Genomic DNA, 15908 nt, shown 5'->3' on the forward strand with positions numbered 1-15908 from the left:
TCTGGCTCCTGCATCTCTGTCTTTCATGATTACTCTCCTTGTATTCTCTGCCCCAGCCATACATATTGAATATACACTATCTGCAATTCCCTAGACATGCTCTTTGTTCTCTTGTGCCTCCTGACCTTTTTACTCTAAACTAACTGGCAATTTTATTTGTCATGTCTTTTCATCTGCACTTTTCATCCTTTAGAAATCAGATCTCTAAACCTCTAATGCTTTACTTAATATATTAGGTGCCCTTCCACATGCCTTTTATAGACTGAATTGTGTCCCCTCCAAAATTCGTATGTTGACACTTTCATCCTCTATGTTGGATGGGTCCTTTAAGGAAGTAATTAAAATTAAGTGAGGTCATAAGGATGAGGCCTTAAACCAATAGGATTGGTGTCTTTAATAAGAAGAGAAAGGGATGTACACAAACAGAAGAAAGGCCAGGTAAAGACACAGGGAGAAGGTGGTCATCTGCAAGCCACGGAGAGTGATCTCACCTGAAACCAACACTGCCAGCATCTTGACCTTGGACTTCCTGCCTCTAGAACTGTGAGAGAATAAGCGTTTGTTGCTTAAGCCACCCAGGCTGTGCTGTTCCATTAAAGCAGCCCTAATGAGGTGATACAGTGCCTTTGTAGCTCCCTGTGCAGAGCTCATCAGTTGTTGGTTGTTACTTTTTTTTCCAGCAGTAAAACCAAAAGTGAACAATGACAATGATGCCCACTTATAAGCACAACTAGAAATATGAAGGCTGAATTGTTGGCTTGTGTCCTTAACTTCAAACTTTCAGAAATATTAGGCCAAATTTAATGTGTCTAATGTCTTACTTCCATTTTCTCTGAAACTTCTTGTTATTTAACTTTTACCTTCACAACTCTGCCAAAACTGTTTTTCAATTATGTCATTAATGACCTTCTAATCAATCTCATTGGGTAGAAACAATACTGTTGAACTTGCCCTTATTTCCAAGTCACTGTTCTGTTGCTTTTCTCATCAGCCTTTGGCTATCACTTCCAGTCTTCTTTTATTCATTGATTTTCATCCATGTTTCCTCAAATGAGAATATTCCTTGATGTTCTATTCATTGTCCCTCCTTTCTTTCCAAAATTTCCTTCAAGCCTTCAACTTCTGCTATTGTCTTTGTTTAAAGGGATCCCCCAAATAGATATGCCTGGTCCAACTTCTCTTTACTATGCTCACTACTGCATATTTCCATTTGGATTTCGCACAGGATTTCAAACTCATTATGTTCAAAATTGAATGCCAATGATAATTTTAAAATAGAGGAAATTGTGCACTGAGAAAATAGAAGGAAGATAATGTAAATCTTAGAGTTGGAGTAAATATTTTTCCAGTCCAAACTTGCTAGAGATAAGAAAGCTAAAGCAAAATATAGCAAGCCCTCAAGTCTGTATTTCTGAGAAAGAAACAAAAGGATTGGATGACTATTAGCTAAAATGGCCTCTAGATTTTGTTATGCTCTTGTTTTCAAAGATGAACTCAAATTATGAAACTCTGCAATATAGAGAGAGGTTAGAGAAATATCCTTAGGTGTTCTCAAGTAAACTATAATGGGAGTTGTTAATATCAGTCACTATATCAGTCATCTATATTTCTCCCTAAATATTTTATATCGTTTCTTAATTCTTTTGTCTCAAGATACTGCTACACTGTTAACAGTTTATGAAGAACTGTATTTATGTAGATTTATCTATTGATATGTATCATATTCAAAATTAAAACAAAATTGTAAATAGAGTATGTTTAAATGACCATAAGCCTATTTCAGGTTAATATACATAATTTTATAAAAAATAATTGTATTTTCCAAAACAAAAATATTATGTGAGAAAAGGTCAATGTTTTGCATTTTGCAAATATCTTTAATGTCTGGCTTAATAAAAGACAGCTGGATTCTCCTATCTGCCTGTGCATGCACTCTCTTTTATATACTATTCTGGTTGAAATATATATAAAAAATCTAGCCTCCCACAAATATGTAATTGGAAAAAGAAGAGTATTTTAACAGCCTTTCAGACAATGTATAAATTCTCTTTTATACTACACCAAAACATGGCAAATGGTGATGTCTTAGAGCCTTAAAGCTTTAGTTTCAATATGGAATGTGAATCCATAGCAATGAACTTTTCATACTCAGTTACAATAAATTTAATTGGTCTCTTAATGTGCTTAGGCTGCTATAACCATTGCATATAATGCCATAGACTTATTAACAACAGAAATTTATTTCTTATATTTCTGGAGTCTGGGAAGTTCAAGATCAAGACACAAGCAGATTTAATGCTTGCTGAGAGCCTGTTTCTTGGTTCATAGACAACAATCTTTTTGGTGTCTTCACAGGGCATAAGGCACATAGAAGCTCTCTGTGGTCTCTTTCATAAGGGGACTAATCTGTAGAGATAACCTAATCATTTTCCAAAGGCCCCACTCCAAATACCAACAAACTGAAGTTTGAACATCTGAATTTGGGCGAGGGAGGGGGGTGACACAAGCATTCAGTTGATAACAACTGATCTATCTTGAATTTTCAGTTGACTTTCATCAATGCATGATTTTGTAGCATCATTTGAAAAATACTAGTTCACAGAGTTATGCAAATACATTTCATATGCAATATCAAAAAACTCCACCTTTGTTCATATCACTACAAATCACACGAGAAAAGTTGGTCAAGTTCACAGATGTGGGAGCCAATATTTCAAAAAATTTAATTTCAAGTCAAAAGCATAGATTTTGTCAATGGCAATACTGTCACCTGGTGTTCTTAAAGTGACAAGCTCATGTCATTAATTTTTTGAGAAAATATTTGCTAGATATCCAACTCTGAATAAACATAGTCTGTCTATCAGTTGTTCTTTCAATTAAAAATAGTGTTTCATGGGGCACCTGGGTAGCTCAGTCGGTTAAACATCCAACTCTTGATTTGGGTTCAGGTCATGATCACGGTTTGTGAGATCTCTGCTTGGGATTCTTTGTCTCCCTTCTCCTCCCCTTCCCCTGCTCTCACATACACACACACACTCTCTCTCTCTCTCTCTTTCAAAACTAACTAAATAAATAAGCATTTTTAAAAATGGTGTTTCATGAAAAAAGTGGCCAGTTTAACTCACATGACACACAAGTGCTTTTCACTGAGTCAGTCACAGTTTGGTATGCAGTATAATATGTACTCAACCATGAAATTTAATAAAAATATTTTTTATTGCTAACTCATACATATTCTTAGGTGAAACTGGCTTCTTAAAAAATATGAATATATGGCAGTGAAAATGCTTTGGCTACTAGCACAGCACACTGCTTTTGAATCATGTTAAGGTGCCAGCAGTTTTACTCACTATTGCTTTTGTACCTATCAGGGCAAGTCAATATCGTGAGAAAGTCAAAAGATTTTAATGTTTTTTTGAAAGAGATTTTGACCTCATGGATTCCCTGAAAGGGCTTCAGGGGCCCTTAGTGGTCTAAAGATTACATTTGAGAGGAGCTGATTTACATTATACTAGAGGCTAGATTACAGTAGAGACTAGGAGTAGAGATCGTTATATTTTTCTTTAAACTGGCTCCTCTACCCACATTCCCTGTCTTGTTTAATGGCACCATTTTCAATGAAGTCCTGGCAGGTAAAAGAAGGCATACTCAAACTGGGTGAACTAAAGGTCATATTAAATAAGCTAAATAGGAATATGTAAGCAAGGTTTATAGAAACCAAGAAAGAATAGTACAGTACCCCGAGGTTAGCCACAGCAGAAAATGTTACCACCCAAGGTCTGAAGGGACAAGTGCAGAGAGTATTTACAGGAAGCTGGAGGGAGTAGCACAAAAAGAGGTTTGCCTGAAGCTGACCTTCAGTTACAGGGCAGAGCCCACCTGTGGTGAACCATCTGGAAAAGAACTGGAAGAACATCATGACTTCCCATCCGTCCCTTCTCTCATCTCTTCTCCCCACCTCTCACTTGCTTAACTCGTGGTTTCACTTTGAAACCTTGCCAAGGTTTGGAATCTTGCCAAGGCAAGGGTGGAATCTGCACAGGTTAGCCTCTGGGCCCAAGGCAAGTGCATAGTGGAGAGCAGATCTCAAAGGGCCAAAGGAAAACATTCAGGGACCCAAATTAGTCTTGGAAGGTATTTTACACCTCCTTCGTTAAACCCATAATTCGAGCATTTGAATTTTGCCTTCCTAATTTAATGCAACATATTTTTGTGTTTGACTCCTCTCATCTTCATTGCACCGTTTCCATTCAGGATTTCCTCAGTTTTTATCTGGGCATTGTAATTGTCTCCTTACTGGTCTTCATTTATCTAGTCTTCTCCAATCCATCTTCCGTATTACCATCATAATGCACATTTAAATACGTATCTAACCGTAATACTAAGTTGTTTAAACATGTTAATGTTTTAATTAATTAATTATAAGAGCGACAGAGTCAGTGTGAGTGGGGGGAGGATCAGAGAGAGACAGGGAGAGAGCAGCTTTTTGCCGCCAGTGCAGAACCTGAGACGGGACTTAAATTCCAGAAAAACGTGAGATCATGACCTGAGCAAAAACCAAGAGTCAGATGCTTAACCGATTGAACCACCCAGTCTCTCTTAAACGTGTTAATGTTTTATTGAGTCCATATTACCATATTAACATCCTTGTCAGGGTATAAAGATCCCTCCATGATTCTACCCTTACCTATCTGATATGGATGACTCTTATCTCCTAATTTTCCTACAACTTTCATCATACTTTCTTTTTCTTTTTTGTTTTTTTCTTTTTTTAAAGTTTATTTATTTTTGAGAAAGAGAGAGACAGAACGAGCAGAGGAGGGGCAGAGAGAGGGAGACAGAAACTGAAGCAGGCTCCAGGCTCTGAGCTGCCAGCACAGAACCCGACGCGGGGCTCAAACCCAGGAACCGCAAGATCATGACCTGAGCCAAAGTCCAATGCTTAACCGAATGAGCCACCCAGACACCCCTTATCATTTGTTCTAATCAAAGGCAACTAGCTTACCTAAATGCTTTCATTCTTATGTGTATTTACATGTTCTCCTACTACCTTGATACTCTCTTTGCCTTCTTATATCCTGTTGAACTCCTACTCAATTTGCTTTGTTTTTCTTCTTTCCTCCTCTTCTTTCTTCTCCTTATTTCATGAAGCTGACAAACTTGTTTTCATACTTTTAAAATGTATTTAATTTACTTGAACAGCTAATTATATCATGTGGAAATGCTTCTCATCCTCCATAATTCAACTCAACAGAATATCCCCTCTAAAGCCTTTGTGTAGCTTTGCTCCATCCTTCTTCTCCACCAACCCAACTCTGGTGGCATAACACCCTCTCTTAGCATTTCCTGACGTCTGTATATATATCAAGAAAGGATTCATTTTGGTTATCAATGGATGTGTTTTCTCTTCCTAACAGTTCCTTTTCTCCATACAGCCTATTTCCTATTCAATATAGACAGCGTGAATCCATTGCCTCAAGGGAGAGATGATTCCACAACAAAAAGAAAGAAAAAGAGTCATTTTCATTTCTGAAGCAAAAGCTTTTGATTTATAACATCTTAAGTATTTGAGTTTCCAAAACCTAACCTTTGGGAGATGTAGAGTGTACATTTTATGCTAAATCATAGACTTAGAAGAAATGCATGATGATATAAAAGCAACATTTTCTCATTCTAGGGTGAAAAATGTTCCAGGAGTTGGGGAGAAATGGGAGAGTCAGAATGGAGGTAAAGAGAAGGACATACTGGTGGCTCCCTGAGAATGCACCGTGAGCCCCATGTCCTCAGTTTCATCACATAGAAAATACAATGGAAAGCATAGATAGCTTGCAGAAGATGGAGCATGAGAGCAGAGAGGACATGTGCTGTATTTCCAGAGTGGAGCTCTGTGGTTAGACTGGAGAATTGATAAACAGAGTGTCTAAGCAGAGGTGCCTGAGACAGATTCCAGAGTTTTCTTGTACTGAGTGTCATGTGAGTGAAAATCAATTGTTTGTTATATGCCTCAGAAGGGCTCATAAGTACCTTAGAGAGCTGGTCTTCCAGATTAGGGTTTAAGTGTGATTAAAAAGGAAAAACAAAAACAAAAACAAAAACAAAAACAAAACAAAACAGAGGCTTGCTTGGATAAAACACCAGAGAACCAATGGGAATGGGAACATTTTAGCAGAGACCAGTGCAATTGGAGGATAACAGCCATTCATCAGACTGTCCCCTTCCGAGTCCCCACTGCTTCTTCCTCCACTGTACCTGGAACTGTGATAACCCTTAGAACACTGAGATAATTCTAAGGATCAGGGGTTGGGGTGAACTGTGAATTGCCCAAGGAAACTCTGAATTGACTAAGGGAATTAAAAGCTTTCCTGAAGCTATTCTAAATTGACTGATTCTGAGATTGAATTTCTGTTACCAAGTAGAACAGGAGTCACAAGAGAAATAGGTTAAATTACAGAAAATGCAAAATCACATTTCACGCACATTGTGTTGGAAGAATAAGATTTTTTTTACATGCTGAACTTCTAATATGGGACTTATAACACTTTATTTCATTAATTTCTTTGCAAGTCTGTCTTTCACACCCATAGATACTAAACATTTGAAAGACAGAAACTCATTTTTATTCATTTAAGTATTACCAGTGCATACATGATACTTGCCCACAATGGGCCTTCAAGGTGTGTGGAAATATCACAAGATCTTTGACTCTTTCATAAGTAAAGTGAGCTGTTACAGAATGGTCAGTATAATGGTTTAAAAATATAATGTTTATATCTACTGAAAGTAGACAGTGAAACTGGCTTTCTTTATGAGTGGGCTATTAACCTTTGAGAGTTAATTAACAGAAACATCAATTAATTCCACATAAATGAAAAAGAAAAAAGATAATTACAAATTAAGCTAGATCCTTTCAAGTTATCATGAGTGAGTCAGCAGAAAAGACTAAAGGATCTTGCTCTCACTTCCATTATTTATATATATTCATATTTTTTAAGTATAAAAAAGAATAAATGCCAAATAGTGTGAGATACAAAAGTGCGATTACATATATTCACTTGATGGTAAAATTTCCCTAGAGCAATTCCCTTATCTTTTAAGTGGACTGAGGAATAAAAGACATTAGTTATAAGGTGCAGGCATTTAATGACGTGTGAGTATGTGGGTGCACGTGCACATGCATAGGTATATGTGGGTATGTGTGCGTGTGCATGCCCATATGCATATACCCATAAGTAACAGATCTCTTAAACTTTAAATTTCAGACTTCTCTTAAATTGAGAAGTATTGGGGCACCTGGGTAGCTCAGTCGGTTAAGCATCTGACTTCGGCTCAGGTCATGATCTCACGGTTCATGGGTTCGAGCCCCTCGTCGGGCTTTGTGCTGACAGCCAGCTCAGAGACTGGAGGCTGTTTCAGATTCTGTGTCTCCCTCTCTCTCTGACCCTCCCCTGCTCACGCTGTCTCTCTCTCTCTCTCTCAGAAATCAATTTAAAAAAATAATAAATTGAGAAGTATGAATTTATAGAACCCGAATTCAATTGGTTATCTAACAACATTCCTTTAATTGTGTACTCTCAATTCTATTAAACTTTGTGGGAGAATATAATATTAATTGAAAACATACTGCTTGATTTATTTTCTTAAATGGTTATTTATTTTTGAGAGACAGAGACAGAGCAAGTTTGCCTAGGAGTAAGGGAGGGGCAGAGAGAGAGGCAAATAAAAGATCCCAAGCAGGCTTTGCATTGACAGCAGAAAGCCCAATGTGGGGCTCGAACTCATGAGCCACAAGATCATCATCCGAGCCAAAGTAGCTTAACTGACTGAGTCACCCAGATGCCCCACATACTGGTTGATTTAAAGTAGTTTATCCTGTAACTTTTTGGAAAGAGGAAACATACTGCTAAAATAAAGAAAGAATATTGACAGAATATTCCATGAAATAAAGCACCCTGGTATAGAAGACTATTCTATGATTTGCAAGTTGAAATAAAACAAAATGCCTTACCAGCAGTCACATCCAATTTAGCTCTATAAATTTAATATGGTCAAAGAAGTTTATTAAGAATAAACAGTTAATCTCTGAAGTGTTTCAATTGTACACAATGAAGAACTTTTTTACATTCATGAATGCATTCATTTTTCATAGCGTTTAACAGAATTAGAGTCCTGTTTCTACATTGCTTTTAGTAAAATAATATTTATACAATAAATAATTTTGAATTAAACACATACAGTATTAACAATTTACACCTAATGGGAAAAATTGTGTTTATACTACACACCTCATTGACACTTACAGCGGTAGGTGGCTATGTATTTTCTATCATGAACCACCCTCATAGTCCATCTATAAGATGTCAGCTGATTGGACCAGGAATGAGCAACTAAGCTAAGTAAGGGAATTTATAGATTAGCCAGAAAGCCTAAAAGGTGAATAAGCCTGAAAAGCTCCACAAAACCTGGGATGAACTGGGCCAACAGTGCTGTGTGTTCTGGAGCAGAGAGTAAGATCCAGAAACTATCAGACAGATACAGCAGGAGGTATAAATGAAAGGAAGCAGAGAGACCATGAATTCCAATAAGAATCATGTTAATGTGGAAGAATGAGAATGCAGAAATTATCAACAATCATGGAGTAGAGAAAAAAGAGTTATAAAATCCATTTGTAGTTAAAACAAGGATAATAGACTCAAAAAGAAGAAACGGGGAAGAAAGTAATGGCATTACGACATTACCTGTCTCTAAAGGGAAAAACCATAAATTCTTGCTTCTGAGGTCCCTATTCCTGCCTTGAGTCTAGTTCCAATCCCCATAGATTCTATTCTGGATTTTTCTCCTATATTTCTATGTTAGTTTCATCTCTCTTACTGAGTCTTATATTAAATCTCCATCATGGGAACTTGTGTAAGTGACTGCTCCTTCCAACCAAAAGCACCTGAACAAACATTCAACAATAAGTCCCTATTATGTCCTAGGTGCTCAGGATGCAGAGATACCTCTGCACCTCCAGAGTTTGGTTACCAAAAGTAGGACACACATTATAAATAGACGATTCAGAATACAGCAGAAGGAGTGAATCTTCATATTTGCAAAGAAGATCCTATATTACTGGTTTTCATCAGCCTGCAAATCTATAAATCCAGGTCTAGCCTCTTTTCTTACTTTTAGTCTTTTGTTTGCAAACGGCTGCTAGGGAACATCATTTGCATGTCTCATGGCATTCCTCCGTAGCCTTTCATTATTTTCTCCTACAATAAGATTTCTTCTGTCTTCCCAATCTTAATGTCACTATAATATATCCAGTGATATTGATCTAAAACTTCAAGGTCATCATTTATTTCAGTTCTGTCAATACCAACAATTAAGCAAATCCTATGGATTGGTCTTATGTTGTCTTTTTTTCCCCCCATACCAGTTGATCTTTTTCTATGTAAGCCCTGATAACCTTTTAAATGGTTTCCCCACTAAAGCAACTTGATAATTAATGCTAGTAAGTATAGCTCTGATAGGTCATTCTTTTCCCTTCTCAGAAACTCTCAGTAAATTTTCATTACTGCTAAGTCAAATTATGACTCCCGGCTTCTTTTGAGGTCAAACGATAGTTTTCCAATATTATTGCTCATTACTATTTTAAATATAATTTCCATATCAATCAAACCAGGTAACCACGCAATGTTTCTATATGGTTTGCCCTCTCTGCCCACTCTCTTCTCTCCTTTTAGAATGTTCTCCCCACATTTTCCATCAAAATCCTTTTCTTTCAGATGTAATTTAAATGCCATCTTTTTTAAAGAAGTATATTTACTGAAACTTGCCACTACATATGATTTCTTTCTCATCTGAATTCTCATGGTGATACTTTATAATACAAACTAACTATTTGTGCAATTTACTGCCACTCTGCCACTCAGTGATAAGCCCCTGAAGGGCAGGGACCATGCACATCCATTACTAGTCACTACTGTCCACCCTCGCACATTACCCTACCTTGGCATTGTTATTGCCCAACAAGAATGTTGAATAAATAAATGTACTATGACTAATACTGAGAACCACAGAGCTACTTTTATAAAAAGCAACTTCACTTAATATTCCCACAACATGATATTTTCATTTTACTTCAGATGAACATATCTTCCCATCCCACACAAATCTGTTCCTCCTCCTGGATTCCCTCTTGCTGTTTGCTTACATTATACACTTGGTTGCTCAAGTCAAAAACCGAGGAATCACCTCACACTTCTTCCTTTTCTTTAGCCTTCATATTAAATTCTATTTTTTTCTTAACTATTTTTTATATCTGTCTTCTTTTCAACATTACTATGTAGTTCAGAGTCTCACCTCTCTCTTCTGGTCTTCCTACTTCCAGTCTCAACCTTCTGTCATTCATCTCCTATCCTATTGCAAAAGAGATATTTTGAATACAAAAAAACCCCGGGTCATCATGCTCCCTTATTAATTTTTTCCCCCATTGGCTGCTCTGAAACTATGTGAGGGCTAAACTCCTTTGTATAGCTCTTCATCCTATGACACGCACCTAGCAGTCCAAATTATCTCTTGACTGTTCTCCCCATATACACTTTGTGCATGCTAAATTGCTGGAGCTCTCTTATGCTTCCATACTTTTGGAAGCATTCTATTCAGAATACTTCCTTCTCACAAACTTCCTTTCACAAGAAAAACTCCCCCCTATTTAAAGTTAGCTTTAAGATTCTTTATGGAAACTTTCTTTCTTTCTTTTTTTAATTTTTAATGTTTATTCATTTTTGAGAGACAGAGAAATCAAAGAATGAGCAGTGGAGAGGAAAAGAAAGAGGGAGACAGAATCCAAAGCAGGCTCCAGGCTCTGAGCTGTCAGCACAGAGCCCGACGCGGGGCTTGAACTCACAGTGAGATTATGACATGAGCCGAAGTGAGACGCTTAACTGACTGAGCCACCAAGGCACCCCATTTATGGAACCTTTCTTGATTTCCTCCAGCCATCTTAGCTATTCCTTCTGTCTCCACAGTTACACCTATTCCATTAAAGCAGTTGCATTGTGTTTGTCTACATCACCGTTGGGTTCTTCGGGGAATTCAGATTTTTTTACTTTGTACCTTTTAAAACCAAGAGGAATACATTTTACAAAGTCACTCAATAGGCACAGCATAAGTTCTTGTGAAAAGGAATTGAGGAATAAATGAATATGAACTATAGGAAAGGAAGCCTCTGCATTTCTTAAGATTTAAATCATATATTCCATTTGTCAGTTATTGTCAAATAATCTATTGAGGTATAAAAGGGGCATTAAACAGTATCTTTGTTCATTACAAATGAATAGCTATGAATAAAAATTATGACACGAATTAATAATAATATAGCCAGATATTTTACTTCCTTGGTAATAAAAAGTAAAATGAGTAACCAATAATAAACATAGAATTCTAGATTATGCCTGCATGTATTGTTTCATGAAATTAAAAAGAACATACATGCAGTGCTTTCCAAATGTAACACCTTAAAATAGGTTTATGTCCATTTTCAATGATGAGAATAATTAAGTTGGCTTTTTCAATAATGATTATCATTTTTTTTGTTATCCCAACATTCTTTTTAAAAAAGTTTTAATGTTCATTTATTTGTGGGGGGGGGGGGGGGGGGGCAAAGAGAGAGGGAGACACAGAATCTGAAGCAGGCTCCAGGCTCTGAGCTGTCAGCACAGAGCCCAGTATGGGGCTTGAACTCACAACTGCAAGATCATGTCCTGGGCAGAAGCCAGAGGCTTAACCAACTGAGCCATCAAGGCACCCCTATTCCAATGTTCTTAAAATTTTTATCTGTTAATGAAAAAGATGAAGGAGTATATGTCCCAGGAATAATAAGTAAATTTTCATGCACTTAACAAAAATTGTATTATAGTAGTAAGAAGTATTATACTTCAATAAAAATGGAATATATTTTATGCCACAATAGCTGAATAAGCCAGAATTATTTCTGTAGCTCCCATATTATACGCCAGAAATGCTCTTAAGTAAATTTACATGATTAATAAACTCTATAAATCTTACTATTGTCAGTCATAAACTTTATTTCCCCATGATAGCTACATTTATATTCCTTCCTTTCACATTCCATTTTGGAGATAAAAGTCAGAATTTTAAATACAATTAATACAATTAACTTTTAAGGATATATCGATGTATTAATGAGCCCAATTAAGACAATTTCTTTGGCATCCAAATAACCCTAGTGTCAATTTTTTTTTTGGTCAAGGACATTAGAATAAAAATATAATCTATCTGACTTTTAATGGAAGAAAGTATCTTGGTTTTAGTCTCTTAAAATAAAGGTTCTCAGAGTGTGCATTGTTTAATATTCACTTTATCCTAAAATAATTATGAAATAATATAACGCTAAAATGATTCAGATGTTTTTTTTTTTTTACAGATCAAACTCTATCATTTATTAATATAAAAATCTAATTCTTGAGCTTTTCCTGGTAGGAATTGTACTAGATCCCTAAAGTACATTATTTTAGTTAACCATCACAATTCTCTGATGTGCACACGATTTTCACTATTTTCCCAACAAGAAAAGGGAGGCATCGATAAGTTAAGAAACTTTCCTGTGATTATGTAAGGTGACAGTGGATTTGAAACCAAATAGTCTGAATCCAGTCTGGGTACTTTATTGCTCAATTATAATAGCCTACATATAATTTTATGTTAGATCAACATTGGAAGGTATTCAAGAGGTGAAGTACATAGCAACCTGGTGGTGACTTCTAGAGAAGGTTAAACATCAGATTGGAAGTGTAACTGAACAAAGTTTAAGGCTGATTCTCTCCTAGGGATTTCATGAGGCTATTTCTACCTTTACTGTCGCCATATTCTTTCAGCTGAACAACTGCTCTAACTGCTTACCTGCTCTCCCTAATTTCACTCGGTACCACCTCCACTCTGTTCTCCACACTGCAGTTAGAATGAGCTTTCTACATCTGTGTGACCTCACAATTTGAAATTCTGAAATCAACAATAATACTTCAAATGATTTATAAATTCAACACAGGTTAACTCCTACCATTCCAACCTCTCCCTGCACTATGGTCATTCTCTTCAGTCCCCCTCACAGGGCTGTCATCATCAACCATGAAAGGTGGCCAATGAGAATCTCCCAGGGCACCATTCACAGAGGATAGAAAAGAGCTGTGAGCACTAATTAAGGTGAGCACCATAATTCATCCTGTTGAAGGGTCTTTGCAAAGATTTTTCCTCTGCATAGGTAATTATCTCTTTCTCTCTTGCTCTCTCCTTATATCCCAGTTTACTTGTTATTTTCCATGGTCAGCCTTCCTTAAAACAAAAGTTGAGGACAGGTTCCTCCTCCAATATGTCATTATAGAATCAGTAATGTAATTATCTGATTGACATCACTCCTGCATATTAGACTCAAGAAAACATGCTGGCATTTGCCACTGTTGCATCCTCTATACATAGAAGTGCAGGACATAAGAAGTGCTCAGTAAATACGTTGAATAAATAAAGATATTATGTGAATTTATTCCCCTTCTCTACAAGTTGTGGAGACCATATCAAATCATTCTTTGAAGAATACAGGGCACGTGGGTGGCTCAGTCGTTTAAGCGTCTGACTTTGGCTCTGGTCATGATCTCACGGTTTATGGGTTCGAGCCCCGCGTCGGGCTCTGTGCTGACAGCTAGCTCGGAGCCTGGAGCCTGTTTCAGATTCTGTGTCTCCCTCTCTCTCTGGCCCTCCCCTGCTCACGCTATCTCTCTCTTTCTCAGAAATAAATAAAAAACATTAAGAAAATTTTTTTTTAAATATGGGCATTGGACAATCAGAATAGATGTTGCCATACCCATAATGAATGACAATTGAAAATAAATGCTTTAAGTGTATTGATGAATCAGTGTTGTTTATCAGCCTTACCTGTAGTTCATATTCTCTTGGTCAAAGCAGGACATTTTAAAGTAGTTTTTTGACATTGTTTCTTTCTTTATTTCCTTCCTTCCTTCATTCATTCAGTGAGTATTCATTGTGTCAGGCACTGTGCTTAGGTTACAAATGTAAATAAACCCATGTGTTACTCTTGCTTTCCTGAAGCGTATGGTCCTTAGGCACAGTAGGTACAAATGTACTTTTATGATTCCCTGAATTCTGGAGGCCAAGTTGACCATGCTTTAAGTTCTCTGTGTCATCCTGCCTGGTAAAAAGACAGGCGATCCAGGTGCCTTCTTTCTCTCTTTCTCTCTCTGTTTCTTTGTGCCATGCTGGTTTTCATTTTATCATGTCCTCTTACTCTTATTAACTCTCCCTACACCCCACCCCCTCACGCACTGCTAAATATGCACTTCCTGAAACACATTCAGTGTGGAGAGGAGACCTCATTTCAGCCTGAGGTAAAGTCATTTTCTCTTGTTGAACTTCTATCAGATAGTCCTACATTGTTGATCATATTATGCTTGCACAGATCGATAAAACTAGTTTTCCCTTTCCATTTGGTTAATGATACTCTATGGTCTAAACTTCAAAGGCAGACTGAGTAAGATTTCGAGAAAAGCAGAAATTACATTTCTCGAAGCAGAAATTATGAATCATACAGTTTGCACAGTATGAGGCTTCACTTTCTGAATCTACCTCTATATTCCCATTTTTTCCACTCTGTTATTCCTCAATTACAACTTGACTTTCACCTTTATTGAAATGGTTGTTAAGATCATCAGTGACTTTTTAACTGCAAATCTCACAGTTAATATTCAGATCTCAAATGAAATGACTCACTCTTAGTTATAGAAATTCAATCTTTACACTGTTATTCATGACATTTTGAAATCATGCCCCAACCTATTTTTAGTCTCTTTAAAATCTTTTTTGCTCTTCTTGAGTCATTTTATTCCTTCATCTTCCTTCATTATCAGTTGGTGAGAATGTGAAGAAAAAAGAATCCTTTTATGATATTGGTGGGAATTTAAACTGGTGCAGCCATTATGGAAAACAGTATGAAGCTTCCTCAGAAAATTAAAAGTAGAACTACCATATGATCCAGCAATCCCACTTCTGGATAATATATCCAAAGGTAAAGAAGTCACTATCCCAAAGAGATATCTGCTCTCCCATTTCATTGTAAGATTATTCCTAATAGCCAAGGTATGGAAATAACATAAGTGTCCATTGATGGATGAATGGGCAAAAAATGCCAGTACACACATGCACACACATAATGGAATATTATTCAGCCTTATAAAGAAAATTCTGACATTTGTTTCAATGTAAATGAACCTGGAGAACATTATGCTGAATAAAGTAACCCAAATAGAGAAAGACAAATATTAGATGATATCACCTTATTGGTGGAATCTAAAAAAGTCAAACTCATAGAAAAAGAGAGTAGAAGGGTAGTTGCCAGGAGATGGGTGGGTGGAGGGGATGGAGAGAGATGTTGGTCAAAGACTATAAACTTTCAGTTATAAGATGAATAAAGTTCTGAAAACCTAATGTACAGAATGGTGACCCCAGTTAATAATAATTTATTGTGTACTTGAAATTGCTCAGAGAGTAGATCTTAAGTATTCTCATTACACACACACATGTAATGGTAACTATGTGAAATGATGGATATGTTAATTAGTTTAACTGTGGTAATCATTTTACAAGGTATACATACAGCAAAGCATCAGTGCTTTGCTTCAAATATAGATAATTTTGTCAATTATATCTTAATAAATCTGAAAAACAAATTTAAAGAATGAGCTTACTTTATATTTCACAGAAAACATAATAAAAGCTGTCAGCTAGATGCCATATCATCTCTCTTTTTTCCTTTACTGTACCACCCCCTCCCCCAACAACTCACCTGCCAGTGTGTCAGGATTTACCTCCATCCACTACAAAATGGAAATGGGTGCTCC

The sequence above is a fragment of the Crocuta crocuta genome, unplaced genomic scaffold (genome assembly GCF_008692635.1).
Source record: "Crocuta crocuta isolate KB4526 unplaced genomic scaffold, BGI_CrCroc_1.0 scaffold331, whole genome shotgun sequence".
NCBI lineage: Eukaryota > Metazoa > Chordata > Mammalia > Carnivora > Hyaenidae > Crocuta > Crocuta crocuta.